This window comes from Narcine bancroftii, chromosome 7 (assembly GCF_036971445.1).
Source record: "Narcine bancroftii isolate sNarBan1 chromosome 7, sNarBan1.hap1, whole genome shotgun sequence".
Classification (NCBI taxonomy): domain Eukaryota; kingdom Metazoa; phylum Chordata; class Chondrichthyes; order Torpediniformes; family Narcinidae; genus Narcine; species Narcine bancroftii.
Window position 1 is genome coordinate 201442203 of NC_091475.1, and position 18955 is coordinate 201461157.

General features: G+C 45.2%; 1 long non-coding RNA gene across 2 annotated transcripts in view; it reads right to left on the reverse strand.

Annotated features, from left to right (window-relative positions):
- Window positions 1-18955, reverse strand: part of LOC138739616 (uncharacterized) — a 105244-nt gene that overhangs the window by 13344 nt on the left and 72945 nt on the right. Inside the window, exons 1-2 of one of the 2 annotated variants that reach the window (XR_011342343.1) lie at window positions 13934-13993; window positions 7233-7312 (exon numbers count right to left, since the gene is read on the reverse strand). This is a non-coding gene — a long non-coding RNA (uncharacterized lncRNA). Of the gene's footprint in view, window positions 1-7232; window positions 7313-13933; window positions 13994-18955 lie in introns of those variants that run through there. The other variant, XR_011342342.1, reaches the window with a different exon arrangement.

Here is an 18955-nt window from a genome sequence, read left to right on the forward strand (position 1 = left end):
ACTAAACCTAACTTATCCCCCTTCTAATTCTAAGCGCACATGTATGTAATATGTGTGCAAGTTCAAAAAAGTCCTTGAGTTCACCATCCAATCTCACTTCTCACTCCTCAAGTTTACTGGTTGTAGACAATTCTTATACTGTGCACAAAATTTAGCATTTATAAAGTTCACCAGCCTTTGGTGCTTGGAAGTTAGATGGTTACCGCTCAGGAAGGTTCTTGTCAGTTTTCAGAGAGAGATTTGTTGTACGATGGACACCCTGCCAGTTCAGTGTCTTGCTGATGAAACATGCCCCCTTAAGGGTTCTCCAAATGATAACCTCTTTCTTTCAGGTCACCACAGAGTTCCTTTTTGTTTCTCTTATTCCAAGTGAAATATTAGACAGCCAGCCTTTTCCTCTTGCATGAACCACAAGGGCTTTGACCAGGCTGAATCAAGCAGTTACAACCCATAATCCACATAGGGTTTTCCACAAGCTTTCCAGCTTGTCCCGTTCCAGTCCCAGTTGCTGTTGCAGGCTGTAACACTGTAGAAGTGATCTGTGTGTGTATGTGTGTGTGTGTGTGTGTGTGTGTGTGTGTGTGTGTGTGTGTGTGTGTGTGTGTGTGTGTGTGTGTGTGTGTGTGTGTGTGTGTCCATGTGTGTGTGTGTGTGTGTCTCTCTCTCTCTCTCTCTCTCTCTCTCTCTCTTTCTCTCTCTGAGAGAAAGCCTGTTTGACTCTCTCTTCTTACAAAATCCATGTTGCTCCTAGAACAGCTCCAGACAATCTACAGCTCCAACAAGATCTTTCATCTGCCTTTTTGTAAACAACAATCCATTAGTGAAGTATCTTGGGCAATCTCCAAAGCTCTTGCAAAGACTTTAGGCCCCGACTTGTCTGGCATGGGGCAGAGCTCCAGTATTTTAAATAAGATCTGTTTTAATGTGTTTATATGTGACCTACTCTAACAAACCTTTCCTAATTTATCTCCCAAAAACATATCTATATACTTTGTCATACAATCCAAAAAAAGGAACAAGTTTTGGTCACTGTGGTTCCAAGGTAGCACCTCTACTAGCTGAGAGATGCAGCTCACACTATGTTGATTTCATGCTTTGCAGGAGTGCGACAGTGAAACTCAAAAGTCTGCAGGCGTTGCATCTATGGTAAAAAAACAGAAATGCTGGAAGAATTCAGTGCATCTCACAGTGTCCATAGGAGGTAAAGATCATTTACCAATATTTTGGGCCTGATACCTTCTTCAAGATATAAGAAAAAAGCAGGCTGGCATCTGAATTAATGATTGGGGAGTGAAGGGTGAAGAATGAGATGGGAAGGAGTCCAGACCAACAGAAAATAGTGTTAATTAGATATGATGAGAAGAAAGCTGAGAATTGAGGCAGAGGGAAAAGGGCAGAGAGAGGATATGGTAGGTGCTCCATAGTTAGTGTGACAGAGTATGTAAACATGTTTTTGGGAGATAAATTGGGGAAGATTTTTTAGTATAGGTCACATATAAACTCTTTAAAATGGACCTTATTTAAAATACTGGAGCTCTGCCCCATGCCAGACATGTCGGGGCCAATAGTCTTTGCAAGAGCTTTGGAGAGTGCCCAAGAGGCTTCACTAATGAATTGATGTTTATAAAAAGGCAACTGATAAAAGATTTTGTTAGAGCCGCAGATTGTCTGGAGATATTCTAAGAGGGTCATGTGGTTTTTGCAAGCGGAGAGCGGCAAACAGGCTTTCTCTCACAGAGAGAGAGTGATCACTTGTACAGTTTTACACCCAGTAACAGCAGCTGGGACTGGAACAGGACAATCTGGCAAGCTTGTGGAAAGCCTCATTTGGAAGATGGATTTGTAAATGGTTTGTTCAGCCTGTTGGTTCATGCAAGAGGAGAGGACTGGCTGTCTAATGTTTCACTTGAAATAAAAGAAATAAAAAGGCACTCTGTGGTGACCTGAAAGAAAGAGGTTATCATCTGGAGAACCCTGACAGGGGATGTTTTGCCAGCAAGACACTGGAATGGCTGATTAAAAGGGAATCAGTTGTGGATGTCCTGGAACAACAAATCTTTCTCTCTAAAACCTACAAGAACCTTCCTGAGTGGTAACCATTTACCTTTCAAGCACCAAAGCCTGGTGAACTTTATAAATGTTAAATTCTGTGCGCAGTATAAAAGTTGTCTGCAACCAGTGAACTTCGAGTAGTGAGAAGTGAGATTGGATTGTGAACCAAAGAACATTTCTGAAGTTACACATACATTACATGCACATGCACTTAGAATTAGAAGGGGACTAAGTTAGTTTAGTTAAGTTAAACTGTGATTCTATTTTCATGTTTAAAGATAATTAAAAGCAACTTTTGTTTAAGTAACCATTTGTCTTGGTGAATATCTACTGCAGCTGGATTTTTGGGTTCCTCTGGGCTCGTAACATTAGTAAGGGATTACTTAAGGAGGAATGTGAGTGGAAAAATATAGGTTGAGAAACACTGAAATAGAAGAAAGGAGACTGAGGGAAGAAGATGGGGGTGGGAGGGGCTTAATGAAGACTAGAGAAGTTGAGATTAGTGCCAACTGATTGGAGGGTGTCCAGACAGAAGATGAGATGTTGTTCCTCTAATTTGCAGGTGATCTCAGTCTGGCAGTGCATGAGACCATGTTAGCAAGGGACTGGGATGGGGAATTGAATGGGTGGCCACTGGGAGATCCAGGATATGGGGGGGTGGGGGTGATGAGGTGGGGGGGATATAGCCGAGGTGCTCAATGAAGTGACCTCCCAGGCTGCACCCAGTCTCTCCGATAGTTTCAGAACAGTATGCAAATGAGAATAGAAACTACAATGAGGCAATTTACGCTCCAAGCCTTTTTCTTAATGGAAGGAAATAGCATCTTGAATCAGGGTTTGGTAATGCTGATGTTTTCCATCAGTTTATAATGAAAATTAAATAACCTGAGGTACTTTGAGGAAGGCCAGGTATTATTAGAAAGGGTTGTTGGCATCTAAGCCCCTTCATTATGGCAAGAGGTGTGGGACTCATGAGTATCAATGTCCACAATAAGGTGCCCACCAGCTCTCCTGCCCCCATACTCTTCTCCTCCTTCCCCATGTCAAACCCAACTCGTGTACCACCTACTAGGAAGATCAATGGGTGTTCCATCACCCTGTGTGGTGGCTTTAAGATGTCCTCCAGGTTGAAGGAGGAGGCCAAAATTTTATCTCTCCAATCCTACGGAGAAAATGTCGGCGAAGTCTGGCTGGATGTAACAGGGTGAAGGGAATGGGTGTGTTGGAGTGTTAGTTTGGTAGAGTTCCAAGCATAAACCACAGAGAAATGTCTAAAGTCGGCCTGTTGCAAAGAAGTGCTTCTTCCCCACTTCTGCCCCAGCGCACCAAATTCCTGCTGCACACTTTATTTTCTAGTCATTGCACGTACACACGAGATCGCTGGCAAACACCTCCATTTTGTGGCCTTTTAACTGAGAGGAAATCATCGATGAAGCAGCACAAGACAATGAAAAGTCCGGCTGTCAATTTCCATCAGAATCAGATTCAGAATTTATTGTCATGAACATGCCATGAAGTTCGTTGCTTTGCAGCAACATTGCAAATATTGCTATAAAATTACATTTAAAAAATAAATAAATTAGTGCAAAAATAAGAGAAAGTGAGGTAATGCTTGTAAGGCAATCAAAATGTCATCATGAGAATTGACAAGCTCCCCTAAAAGCAGGAGGAAGAGAAGCAAAAGAGAGTCCCTTCAGAGACACTGAATGGATTCACCTCCAGCGCCTCTGGAGCCGTACAGATTTCTGCTCAAATCATCGGCAGCCTGATCTCCAGGGTCAAACCTTCGATTCGAACAGAGCCCAAGGCTGTTCTATTCCTTTGTCAGTGACTGTTGGGAGAGAAATTGGCTCATGTGTTATTGTTCCCCCACCGCCCCCCCCCCCATCTAGTCTCAGCGGGTGCTAGTACAGTACATAGAAGTGCTGGAAGAACTTAGTAGGTCATGTGGATGAATGTGGTACATATGACTATGTTCCTCATTGTACGGTCATGAGTCATGTCATCCTGACCAATTTAGCTGCAAGGATTCAGAACTAACTTGCCCACAGAAGGCCTGGAGATCAGTGACCAGTTGTGTTCCAGAGGGATCTGTACCTCGTAAATGACTTGGATAAGGATTTGGAGGCAAGGCTTAGTAAATTGGCAAATGACATGTGGGCTGTGGATAATGTATAGGCCTGCTGCAGAGTTCTTTGGGATATGGACAAGATGCAAAGTTGGGCAGAGAAATGGTAGATGGAGTTCAATCAGGAAAATTATACATTTTGGAGCATCAAACCCCAAGGCAGAATACCATGCTAACAAGGAGAGGTTGATAAGTGAGGGGTTTTCTCTTTGGAGTGATGGAGGATGATAGGCAACTTAATAAAGGTGTATAAGATTATGAAAAGCATTGATAAAGTGGGCAGCCAGTACGTTTTCTCCAATGTGGCAAACATCAAATCCAGAACACATCTGTTTAACAATAGAGCAGGAAAGTTTGAGTGAAATGGCAGAGGTGGGGTTTTTTTTTACAGAGTAGAGGGTGTCTCCCATTCACTTTCAAGAGTATAGTTTGAGAGTGATGACATGTGGGCATTTAAAGGATTCTTTGATTAAACATGGATATACAAAAAAGGTTATGAACGGTGAAGGAGGGATGAGTTACATTGACTGTGAAGTGGTTTTATGGGTGTTTTAAGGGTTCATGTGGGTCCCACAAGTTAAGAACCAGACCATGTTTAGTTCAGGGATGCAAGTGGGACAACAGGGTCAATATGCTAGGCAAACCTATACACACATACAAAATATGTAAGGAGTAAATGTACACCTCAGATAACGAGGGAGAAAATGACAGGAGACTGGGGGAAATTACATGAACGTACACATCCAACAGTCAGGATCAAGGTGAGACTATGTTCCCCCACCCCTTGACCAGTACAGACACAGCTCTTAACCATGTAACCATATAACCACTTATAGCACAGAACAGGCCAGTTCGGCCCTACTAGTCCATGCCGTAGCAAATCCCCACCCTCCTAGTCCCACTGACCAGCACCCGGCCAATACCCCTCTAGTCCCCTCCTATCCATGTAACGATCCAGTCTTTCCTTAAATGTAACCAATGATCCCACCTCGACCACGTCTGCCGGAAGCTCATTCCACATCCCCACCACCCTCTGCGTAAAGAAATTTCCCCTCATGTTCCCCTTATAATTTTCCCCCTTCAATCTTAAACCATGTCCTCTAGTTTGAATCTCCCCCTTTCTTAATTGAAAAAGCCTATCCACATTTACTCTGTCTGTCCCTTTTAAAATCTTAAACACCTCTATCAAGTCCCCTCTTAATCTTCTACGCTCCAGAGAAAAAAGCCCCAGTCTGCACAACCTTTCCCTGCAACTCAAACCTTGAAATCCGGTCGACATTCTCGTGAACCTTGCTACCTAACCTCGGGACTCACCCCAACCCAGTACCACAAGGGGTCCAAAAAGAGACAGAACAAAGGGGCACATGGCCCTTTATAGTTCTGCAGGCAGTATTAAGGGGCCAACCAAACGGGGCAGGCTGGGCCCCATTGGCTGCTGTGTCCAATGGCTCAAAGCCAAGTGCAAAGACTCAGCAGGGGTCAGCCAAGGTGATTCCTTTTGGGTGATTGGCCAATTGGGTAAAGGCCAGGGATGAGTCAGGGCAGGCTGCCTGGTCTGCAGCACCTGGTGATTTAGGTGGGCCAATCGCAAGGGTCACCTTGATGGCTTGGGGTGAGTCTTTGACATTAATTGGCGGGTAGTGTGTCCTCTGAACAGGAGCACAGAAGCGCCACCAGGTGGTGGACATTGCCTCTCCATTACAATGGGTCAGCACAACATTGTAGGCTGAAGGGCCTTAATTGGGCTGTACTGTTCTTTAAAATAATTGCTGAACAATAGGACCATAGAACACAACAGCAGGGAAACAGGTCCTTTTCCCTTCTATTATGTGCTGATCTATTTATTTAATTTTAATTTAATTTAGACATACAGCATGGTAACAGGCCCTTCTACCTGGCATCATTCACCTGTACCTGGGCCATATCCCTCCACACCCCTCCCATCCATGTACCTGCCCAAATGTTTATTAAATGTCTAAACTGAGCCTGCGTTTACCAATTCAGCTGGCAGCTTGTTCCAACTCACACCAATCTCTGCTTGAAGAGGTCCCCCCCTAATGTTCCCTTTAAACTTTTCCCCTTTTATCCTTAACCCATGTCCTCAAATTTTAATCTCACCTAATTTCAGTGGAAAATAAAAGCCTGTTTGCATTTACTCTAGTTATACCCCTCATTATTCTGTTCACCTCTATCAAATTTCTCCTCATTCGTCTACACTCCAGGGAATAAAGTCCTAACCTGCGTCACCTTTCCCTGTAGCTCAGTTCCTGAAGAGTTGCAGCAACATCCTTGTAAATTTTTTCTGCACTCTTTCAATCTTATTGATTTCTTTCCTGTCGTTAGGTGACCAAAACTGCACACAATACTCCAAATTAGGCCTCACCAATGTCTTGTACAACTTTGCCATAACATACCAACTCCTATACTCAATACTTTGATTTATTAAGGCAAAAGTGCCAAAAGTTCTCATAGTACCTATGAGGCCACTTTCAGGGGATTATGTATCTGTATTCCTAGATCCTACTGTTCTACTCAGTGTTTCTCAGTGCCCAACAATGTACGTCTTACCCTGCTTTGTCCTTCCAAAGTGCATCTCCTCACAATTTTCTCCATTAATTCCATCTGCCATTTTGCAGCCCATTATTCCAGCTGGTCCCGGTCCCTCTGTAAGCTTTGAAAGTCTTTCTCATCATCCACGACACATTCACTCTCTGTGTAATCAGCAAACTTGCTGATCCAATTTACCACATTATCATCCAGATCATTGATAGAGACGACAAACAACAATAGACCCAACACTAATCCTTGAGGCACATCACTAGTCACAGTCCTCCAGTCAGATAGACAGTCATCCACTTCAGCTCTCTGGCTTCTCCCATAAAGGCAATGTCGAATCCAGTTTACTCCCTCACTATGAACCTTTCTGACTATGCAGGACTGTGTCAAAGGCCTTACTTAAATCCATGTAGACAACATCCAAGGGCTTTCCTTCATCAACTTTCCTGGCCACCTCCTCAAAAAACCTCTATAAGTTTAGTTAAAATTGACCTACCTTGTTGACCATCCCTAATCAGTCACTGTCCCTGTCTATTTCCATACAGTAAGATATCTGTTATCTGGAATTCAAGCAACCTGAAGCAACAGGGGAAAAAAATTGCAGAAAATAAATAGGTTAAAAATACAAGTTTAAAATTGTCCTCCAATCACACAACACGCAATCTCAAGCAACCGGAAAATTCACTTATCCAGCATCTACCAATCCCCGAAGGTGACGGATACCGGGATTTTACTGTACAGTACTTGAACATCTAATCTCTTAGAACAACTTCCAATAAATTCCCAACTCCAAATTTAAGATGCCTTTTTGTTTCCATTTTGTTTTCAGTCGAAACTGCCCGTGCCAGTTACATTGCGATCCTCATGCTTAATTGCAATCCGTGCTGTAACTGTCACCCTCCTGCAGAGCATGCATTGACTGTTGATTTGAATCAACATGAGGTGAGTAACAGGGCTCAGCTCGAAGAGGTGCTGCTTTGGAACCACAGTGACCTGAATTCCCTCTGGTTTCCAAAGCTGCGTGGACTGCTTGGTTTGTTGACCGTAAATTGCTCCTAGAGAGCAGGTGAATGGAAAATCTGGGGCTGCTGTTGGAAATAAAGAATAAAAGTATAAGTGGTGAAGATGAGAGCTTGATGGTTAGCCAGACATCCTGTTTATGGGCTACATAACTTTGTAACAATGTCACACCCTACAAAGTTATAGCAAATCATAGCAAGCTGGCAAATTTGGAAGCAGCTGAATGGAAAGATGATTTTTAGAATACGTAACATTGCAGCACAGTACAGGCCCTTCAGCCCACAATGTGGTGCTGACCTAATCAATAAAATAAACCCTCCCTTCCTCCTACCCGTAACCTTCTTTTTCTTGCATCTACGTGCCTGCCTCTTTTAAATGTCCCTGTTGTACCAGCCTCCACCACCACCTCTTCCAGATATCTCACTCTCTGTGTCAAAAACTTATCCCTGACGTTGACCCTCCACCTTGTATAGATGCCCTCTGGTGTTTGTGAGAAATTCCTGTACCAAAATTCCTTTATTGTAAGTAACTTTTGTTACTTAAACAAAAGTCACTTTTAATTTTCTTTGAACATAAAAAACAGGATCAAACTTTAACTTATTACTATTAACTTAAATTAACCCCCTTTTAATTCTAAAGTTCTTTGATTCACAGTCCAATCTTGCTTCTCACCGGTATCGGGCAATTCTTATACTGTGCACAGAATTTAACATTTGTGAATTTTCACCAAGTTCTGGTGCTTAAAGTTAAAGGGTTGCCGCTCTTTTGTTGATTTCAGAAGAGATTTGTTGCTCGTTGGACACACACCAACTGATTTACTTCAGTGTCTTGACAAAGAAACTTGCCCCATCATGGGTTTTACAAATTATAACCTCTTCTTCCAGGTCACCACCTAGTTCCTTTTATTTCCCTTATTTCAGGTAAAACACTATTGTCAGCCATTTCCTCCTGTAAGGACCACAAGGGTTTTTCAACAGGCTGAACTCAGAACTCACCCCCATCTTCAAAATGGGGTTTTCAATCAAGCCTGCCAGCTTGTCATTCTGCAGAACTGAATTATCTCGCTCCAAAGAATCACATCTTTTCTCTCTCTCTCTCTCTCTCTCTCTCTCTCTCTCTCTCTCTCTCTCTGCTTGCAAAACTATGCAACCCCCAAGGCTCAAGACCCAATCTTTGAAAGATCTTATCAGCCTCTTGAGGCCAGACTCTTCCATTTGCACCTGCTTTAGAAATTCTTTGCAAAGGTACTGGTGCCTGAATGTCCAATGTGAGCAAAGCTCTTGCATTTTATATGCGATCTCTTTTGTGAAGTGTTAATGTCGGTTTGTGGAGTGACCTACTCTCTAAACCCCAACAATCTATCTCTTTTAAAGACCTATTTATATATAATATATCCCATCACAGAAGCAATACAGAAACAAAAACATTTCGGGCCTAAGCCCTTCTTGAAGAAAAATCAGAAAAGGCAGATCAAGATATCCAATCCCCAAACTGAAGGCTGAAAACCCTTTGTTTCTTTCTGGGAAAAAGAACCAACCAGTCCCCCTTCACCACCACCCTCATCCAGCTGACAACTTGTCCTCACCCTCAATTATTTCTCCTTTCACTCATTGACCTTTCTCCAGGTTGAAGGGGTAGCCATGGGTACCCACAGGGGTCCCAACTGTGCCTGCCTTTTTGTTGGCTACATGGAGCAATCCCTGCCTCAGACCTACACAGGCAAGGCCCTTCAACTCTTCCTCTGTTACATCAATGACTACTTTGATGCTGCCTCGTGTACCCACGATGAGCTCGTTGACTTCATCCACTTTGCTGCCAACTTCCACCCGGACCTCAATTTCACTTGCAACACTTACCCTTTCCTCGATCTGTCTATCTTAGGAGACAAACTCTCGACAGACATCTTCTATAAACCCACCAACTCCCGCAGCTTCCTCGACTACACCTCTTCCCACCCTGTCCCTTGTAAGGATTCCATTCCATTCTTTTGTCTCCGTCGCATCTGCACCCAGATTGAGGACTTCCATGTCACATCGTCAGAGCTGTTCTCCTTCTTCAAATAATGTGGCTTTCCCTCTACCACCATCAACTCGGCCATCACCCGCATATCCTCCATTACCTGAATATTTTCCCTGGCTCCCTCTGCCACACAAGGACAGGATTCCTCTTGTGCTCACACACCGCCCTACCAGCCACCGCATCCAACACATCCTCTTCCATAACCTACTAAGTGATCCCACCACTAGGCAGATGTTCCCCTCTCCTCCCCTCTCTGCTTTCCTCAGGGAACACTCCCTCCATGACTCCCTTAACCATTCCCCCCCTTCACCCCCCACCCAACCAATATTCCCCTTGGGACCTACTCCTTTACTGCAGGAGATGCTCCACATACACCCATACCTCCTACCACAGCATCATTCAGAGCTCCAAATATTTCACTTGTGAATCTGCAGGGATAATCTACTGCATCAGGTGCTCTTGCTGGGGTTTCCTCTACATCAGAGAGACTAGGCGTAGACTGGAAAATCACTTTGTTAAGCACCTCATCTCCGTCTGCTGCAATAGCACGGATCTCCCTGAGGCTACTGTTATGTTAGAATGGTTATGGGCAATAAAGTCCGCACTCACAGATACTGATAAGATCTTTTGACTTCTGGGTTTGGAGCCCTGGAAGAGGTCATGTGGTTTTTACAAGCCGAGAGAGAATTAAAAATCAGGTGATTTCTCCTTTGGACAGAGACAAAGACAGAGACAGAGACAAAGAGAGAGAGAGAGAGAAGCCAGTTCTACAGTAGCAATTGAGGCTGCAAAGTGACAAGATGGCAGGCTTGTTGAAAACCCCATTTTGAAGATGGGTTGTGAGTTCTGAGTTCAAACTGTTGAAAACTGTTTCCATATAACAATCCATATAACAATTACAGTTCGGAAACAGGCCATCTTGGCCCCTCCAGTCCGTACCAATTTAAGTGATCTCCTCTCTTCCCATTTACATGCAATTTGCCCATAATCCTCCAATCCCCTCACATCCATGCACCTATCCAATTTCTCCTAAATGACAAAATTGACCTTGCTTCAACCACCTCTTCCAGAAGGTCATTCCACTCAGCCACCGCTCTCTGAATGAAGAAGTTTTCTCTCATGTTCCTTCTCAACTTTTTCCCCCTAACCCTTAACTCATGACCTCTCATTTCAATCTCTCCTACCTTCAAGGGGAAGAACCTATTCACATCTACTCTATCTAACCCCTTCATAATTTTTATATACCTCTATCAAGTCCCCCTCTCAACCTTCTAGTCCTTACAAGAGGAAATGGCCGGCTAGAGTATTTTTCCTGAAATAAGCGAAACAAGAGGAACTCTGTGGTGACCTGGAAGAGGAGGTTATCATTTGGAAAACCCATGATGGGGCAAGTTTTTTTTCTGCAAGACACTGAAGTGACTGATTAGACGAAATCAGTTGGTGTGTGTCCAACGAGCAACAAATCTCTCTCTGAAATCAACAAGAACCTTCCTGAGCAGTAACCATTTAACTTTAAGCACCAGCGCCTGGTGAAGATTCATAAATGTTAAATTCTGTGCACAGTCTAAGAATTGTCTGATACCAGTAAACTTGGAGAAGTAAAAAGTGAATGATTAGACAGTGAAACAGAGAACTTTCCTGAACATTACATACACGTGCGCTTAGAATTAGAAGGGGGTTATGTTGTTAAGTTAATTGTAATAAGTTAAAGTTATTATGTTTAAAGAAAATTAAAAGCAACTTTTGTTTAAGAAACCATTGTCTTGGTGAATTTCTCTTGCTGAGTTTTGGAGTCCTCTGGGCTCGTAACACTACCCGTTTCAATTCTCCATTCCATTCCCTTGCTGACATGTCTGTCCATGGGCTTGTGCACTGCCAGACAGAGACCACCCATAAATTGGAGGAACAACACCTCATCTTCTGACTGGGCCCCCTCCAACCGGATGGCATTAATATCGACTTCTCTGGCTTTTGTTAAAACTGCCCCTCCCACTCACATGTTTCCCCCCCCCCCCACCCTCCCCTACCCCCCTCCACCGTCGTCTCTCCAGTCCCTGCCTCCTTTCGCACAGACATGATAAATTCTACCTTGTCCCTTATCACATCCAATTTACACCTTTTGTTGATCTGGATTGTTTGAATTCTGAGACTTTCTGATAGATCCGGCTTCTGCCTTTTCTGATGTTCCCTTGAAGAAGGGTTCTGGCCCGAAACGTCGGCAATACAACTTTGTCTCCTACAGATGATGAAAAGACCAGCTGAGTTCCTCGAGCATTTCAGTGTTTTTGAGCCCACCTAGTGGCCATTTGGAGAATTGCTGATTCTCAGCCTCCCAGGAGAAGTGGATGCTAGAATCCAAAGCTAGACACAATCTGCTGGAGGAACTGAGTGGATCAGTAGGAGATAATGGATGGTCAGTGTATTAAGCCGGAGCATTCCATCGCGACTAAGAAATAGGAGCAGAAGTAGGCCGTCTGGCCTGTCAAATCTGGACTGTCGTTCAATGGACATCACTAATCTGGTCTCTTTAGCCACCTGTTCTCCATAACACTTATGATCCAGAAAAACTACATAACTGTGCCTTAAATATATTTAATAAGGTATCTTTACTTCTTCATTAGGCAGAGAAATCCAAAAATTCACTTCTCATTTCTGTCTTATCCCTGCCTGTATCTGTGTATTGCAGATGGTCACATGTCCTCCCTGTCTGAAACTTATTTGGAAGTCACCTGTCAATCAAGGTTGGACTCTGACCACCCATTAGTGCATACTTTGCCATTGACTAATTTAAATCACCTAGGGTTATTATTGGCTAGAAGCACAGATTAGCACTGTATAAAACACCAACACAGAGCACATTCTGCCTAGTGGTCCAACCACGGACATTACTCCACACAAAGTCGCTACTGTGGACATTGCTGGAAGTGTTGGGGGTAAGGTGTGCGCTATTTAAGATGACCCATAGTATTTCAATAAATCAATACTTGCAGAGAGCTGCACACCCAGTGGTTCAAGGAACTGGATGTGTGCAAAAGTCCCTGTTTGTGGTGTGTGTCAAGTATAGGTTCACGATTATCGGAATCCAATGTAGGTCCCGATGTGAATGTCTATATCGTTGCTTAAGTGAAATAGTAATCGAGTACTGTTTAACATTCTCCCCTGTGTGTTAATTAAGGTTACATGTAATTGTAACACTTGTGTCCAGACTCATTTCTCCGTGAACCCATTGAACCTGGTTCTCTTCCTAATAGGACAATATGTAACCATATTAGACTCTGCCAAAATGTTTTGATCAGGTTCAAGACACAGCATTGATGTGAGTAACTGTTGATATTGTTTGGAAATTATCTCATTGCAAGATCTTTGTGCCAGCATATCAGAAATAAAAAGCAAAAATACTTGCTATTTAAGTGTGGGGCGGCACAGTTAGTCTTATGGTTAGAATAATGTTATTACAGCGTTAGTGTCCTGATTTCGAATATGGCGCTATTCGAAAGGAGTTTGCATGTTCTCAACACATTTGCAGAGTATTTATTTTAATTTATTTTTAATTTAGACATACAGCACAGTAACAGACCATTTTGGCCCATGAGTCCTTGCAGCCCAATTTACACCCTAATTAATGAACACCCCCAGTAAATTTCAAATGGTGGGAGGAAATCAGAGTTCCTGTAGAAAGCCAACGCAGACACGGGGAGAACATCCTCACAGGCACAATGGGTCTCGAACCCCAGTCTTGATTGCTGGCATTGTAAAGGTGTTGAGCTAACCGCTACACCAATTGAGCCATTCAAGTTACAATGGGAGTAAAAAGATTAAAGCAAGGGCAACATATTTGGGATCCTGATAGTGGATAGAGATGATGGTTGGCTTTGGCCTGGTGGGCTGAAGGGCCATGATTTACCAGCACAAAATGAAGGTATGACTCAACCATTCTATGGGAACTGACAGCTAACTTGATCACATTACACCTCACTAATTGCAGAGAATTTCATGGCATTCTGAAGTCACAGTAAGAGTCAACTATCAGATATTTTTGTCACTCAATTAACATGTTTAGGCCTTTTGTTGAGAGTTTGCAGAGGTTTTATAATTCCAGACTTTTCGACTGAGGACATGAGGTCCAAATGCAATACACAACGTGCTTGAGAAACTCACCAGGTCACGTGGTATCCATAGGTTGTAAAGAGGAACCAATGTTTCCGGATTGAGCCCTACAGAGAACTGGGATTCACTGGTAGTGTGTTGAGCTGATGTCTGGCTCCACCCAGTCTGCTTACATATTGTAGGGCACTACCAGTAACCACAAACACAAGCTGAGGAAATGATAAGCTTTAATACACAGAAGAACCTTGCTGGCCCAGATCCCAGGTTAGGAATGGCAGCGAGGGAAAGGTGGCTCTGTGGCGCTCTGCGCAATTGAAGAAAGCACAGCCACCACGTTGAGGATCGTTAACTACTGTTTATTTGAATTTAGCGCACGCCCCTTTAAGGGCAGCACAGGCTCAGTCACCACGTGTGTGATGACGTCATAATCGCAGCCCGAGACACGCGCTGAGAGGGAGGTTTGAATCAGGAAGAACCCCAGATGGCCCCATCTTCCCATGGCTACCCTGTCGCATGGCGTTACACATGGGACCAGTTCGCCATGAGAGAGTGCACCGCCACACAACCCCCGCCCTCCCCACAAAGAACCGGCTACATGTCCCGCTGCTTGGGTGCACGGCCGTTTGTACTGGCTGCGACAAGACTGAGTGGGCCACATTCAAACGGACCACTGTAAAACTATCCTCCATCCCCTTCCAACCCCACCCCCCCACCACATCTAGAGTGAAAGTTCCACTGGATCACCAGAGTGCCTTATACGGACCTTTCTATGGGTGCTGTAGTAGTGCCTGCTGCAGTCCTCTCCAAATGAATACAAACTGTGCCAAGTCAAGTTCTTTGGGGCGGTGGGATGGCCAGGTGCCATGGCATGATGAGGGTGGAGAGGCCAGGGAGGCCAGTTTCCAGCGGAGATCTGCCAACAGGTTCACATCCTCAGGTGCTGTGCCCACTTCTGGGCTGAAGAACACGCCGGGCAGGGAAAGTGGTGTGCCATGTACCATTTCTGCCGATGAGGCTTGCAGGTCCTCCTTGGGTGCTGTCCTAATCCTGAGGAGGACCCAAGGCAGTTCGTCTGTCCTGTCCAGCCACGAGAGTGGACTTTAGGTGTTGGTGAAACCTCTCCACCAAACTGTTGGATTGCAGGTAGTGTGGTGGAGTTTAACTCCCAATAGTCTCGCCAGCTGGGCCTATAGTGCGGAGGTAAACTGCGCACCCCTGACACTTGTGATATACGCTGGCACGCCGAACTGGTCAATCCACTGGCAGACGAGGATCCTAGCGCACGTCTCTGCTGAAGCCTCTCTGATCGGGATGGCCTCAGCCCATCTTGTGGCTCAGTCCACTATCGTAAGTAGGTAGTGTGCCTCTCTAGATACCAGCAAGGGGCTGACAACATCAACGCTGATGAGTCAAAAGGTTGGATTGGGGCCTGCGTGTGCCTGTGGATCTTGGAGGCCTGGCACTTGGTGCAGTTCCAAGCCAGCTCCACCACCTCTTTCTTAGGTTCGTGCCACACGAATTGCTCCACCAACATCCACACGGTCGTCTTCACCGAGGGATGAGCAAGGTCGTGGACTAGACTGAAAACTCTCACCCTCCACTATGGTGGGACTACAGGGCACATTGAGCTGTGGAGACATCGCAGAGCAGCGCATCTGGGCTGTTGGGCAACTGGATGTCTTTGAAGTCGAGGCCCAAGATGGTGGTCTGGAGGGCTTGCATCTCCGCATCTTGCTGCTGGGCCTGGGCTTGCTGTGTATAGTCCAGGCTGGGGACTAGAGTATTGATGGACGAGTGAGAGAGTGTGTCCACTACCATGTTGTCCTTGCCTGCCCTGTGCCAGATGCCGGTAGTGAATTCTGACACGTGAGATAGATGGTGCTGTTGTCTGGTTGACCAGGGGTCCTTGGCCATGGCGAGTGCCTGGGTGAGGGGCTTGTGGTCCACGAAGATTGTGAAGGCTCTGGCCTCCAGGAGATAGCGGAAATGGTCAAGTAGAGCGTCAGGAAGTCCCGAATGAACATGCTGTACTTGAGCTCTGGCAGGCGTAGTTGCTTACTGAAAAAGGCCAGCGGGCACCATTGCCCATCCAACCATTACTCCAGCACTCCCCCGATCACTGTGGCTGAGGCGTCCACCAAGAGTGCCATGTGTGGCTCTGGGTGTGGAAACACCAGCAGCATTGCACTGGCGAGGGCTTCCTTCGTCGCTGTAAATTCCTTGTCACCTCTTCCGACCAGGGTAAAATTTTTTCATTTGTGCTGATCAGTGTGAACAGTGGACGCATGGTATGGGCGGCGCTGGGGATGAACCAATGGTAAAAGTTCACCATCCCCACGAACTCTTGTAGGCCTTTGAGGGTGGCGGGTTTGGGGAAACGTTGGGCAGCTGCCACCTTTTCTGCTGCCGGTGCGGCCCTAGCCACTGAGATGGTGTGCCCCAGGAACTGCAGCGACTGCTTTCCGAACTGGTATTTGGCCGCGTTGACCGTGAGGCCGAATTCTGCCAGCCGGGCAAACAGGGTGCAGAGATGGGCCTTGCGTTCTTTGCGATTGCAACTGGCGATCAGGATATCATCTAAGTAGATGAACATAAAGTCCAAGTCCCTTCCCACTGCTGTCATGAGGCGCTGAAACGTCTGGGCCGCATTCTTTAACCCGAACGGCATATGGAGGAATTCAAAAAGCTGAACGGGGTGCTGATCAGTGTCTTTCCAATGTCGTTGGGGTGCACTGGGATCTGGTGATATCCCCATACCAGGTCGACTTTGGAAAAGAGCTGTGCACCATGGAGGTTGGCTGCAAAATCCTGTATATGAGGGATTGGGTATCTGTCGGGAGTTGTAGTATCATTTAACCATTGGTAGTCTCTGCAGGGTCTCCAGTCTCCTGATGATTTGGAGACCATATGGAATGGTGAGGCCCAGGCACTGTCTGAACAGCGGACGATCCCCAACTCTTGGAGCCTTGAGAATTCCTCCTTTGCGCTTGTAGTTTTTTGGGGGGCAGCCATCTGGGCTTGGCGTGAAATGGGGGGCCTTGCGTGGTGATGTGGTGGAAAACTCCAGGTCTGAAGAAGGTGGTATTGAAGCACGGCTCCAGGATGGCGGGAAATTTGTGGAGTATCTCAGCGTACTCATCCCTGGCGGCGGCCACGGTGGAGATTTAGTGTCTGCAGGCATCAGCAATGTCCAAACACGTGGGATGAAAGGTGTGGGTGTTGATGGATGAGGTCGTCCACCCTGGCTGCTGTGTCCTAATCCAATGCGTTCACGACGTGGTAGAACATCGTGGCATCCGCTGAGATATTTCTAAGGTGGAATTGTGCTTCCACCTGCCCAAACCATGTCCACAGGCGATGGATCCAGGAGGGGAGCAGCTTGACTCCCACAGCGTTAAACTCAGCCGAATTCATACGGGGTCACCACTGTGGCACTCTGCACAGTTTAAGAAAGCACTGCCACCATGTTGAGGGTCGTTAACAACTGTTTATTTGAATTTAGCGTGCGCCCCTTTAAGGGCAGCACAGGCTCAGTCACTACGTGTGTGGTGACATCATAATCACTGCTTGAGGTGCACGCTAAGAGGGAGGTTTGAATCAGGAAGAACCACTGACGACGCCATCTTCCCACGACTGCCCCGTTACACATGGGGCCGGTTCGCCATGAGAGAGTGCACCGCCACAGCTCGACCTTTATAGCCCTGTACCACGGGTGAGAAGTCATAGGGTATAAGTCATCCATAGGTGGGCCAGCTCCATATATACAACCAACTATGATAACTATATACAATGGAGGAAACGTATTACTACACGTATAACCACAGTTTCCCGCCTAAACCCAGAACCCGTCTGAAGACTCCTGTGAGATCCTACCCTCAGTTATAAACTAATAAAAGCATTTGTTCTCCCTCCAGTCATGAGAGTTTTTATTCACGCTACAAGCCCTTTGTCAGTTATAAGAACAAAGCAGGCAGGCTAAACTGTGGTGAAGGTAGAAAAATACAAAAATTCTGCAGGAACTCAACAGTACTTGCAGTATCCTCAGGTGGTGAAGATATATAACCAATATTTAGAGCCTGCGCCCTTCTTCAAGGTATCCCTTACGGACCCATGCGCTGCTCTCTTTCTCTTTTTACAGATGTTCGTTTTTATGCAGTTCATTTTCTCTTCACTTAGGCGTGATGGTGGAGATTGTTACAATAGGAACACCTAAAGGTCCCTTAGATAGACACGCAGATGGAAGAGAAATGGAGCGTCATGTGCTGTGAAGGATTAGATTATTGTGGAGTAGTTTTACATAGGTCAGCAAAATGTCATTGGGCACAGGGCCTGTACGGTGCTGTAACGTTCTGTGTTCAATGAGGTGCTTCATGAACTCAATGCTGAAATAAAATTGGAAAATGCTGGAAAACATCAGCAGGTAGGTCAACAAATTTGTTTTGTTACTTTCTCAATCCTGATGAAGAGGCTCCTTTCCAGAGGTACTGTCTGGCTTGCTGAATTATTTGAGCATTTGCTGTTTTTATTTCAGATTTCTGCCACTTGCTTATATTTTGATTTTTCATTTTCACTTGAATGGTTGGAGCCACGTTAGGGATAGACCAAACTCTGGTCAACAAGAGTTCAGTATGTTCAAGTCCTGAATCATGTTCTCGCAATGAGGGCTTTGCAAACATGATACCGTGGCTGAGTGTTTGGAAAGGTTTCTCTCAACCAAAAGGTGTTTTCACACCTGTTGCACAAATATCTTGCAGACAAATTAGATTCTTCTCCCCCTTCACATTGAACCAAAACACTTTAATTTTTCAGCCATTTGGTGAGTGAGAGACTGCAAATGCTGTGATTGTAGGAAAAATATCAAAATGCTGGAGGAACTCAGCAGGTATCCTACATAGGAGGTAACGATACATAACATACTTGTGGGCCTGACTCCTACCTCAAGGTATGAGTGAGAGCGACGGGAAGATCTCCATAAGTACAACAATGCTGTGTATTTAACAGTAAAACACCCCTAAGATGGTCACAAGAGCAGTTAAACTTCATTTCATACCACAGGGACGAATGAGGACCAAA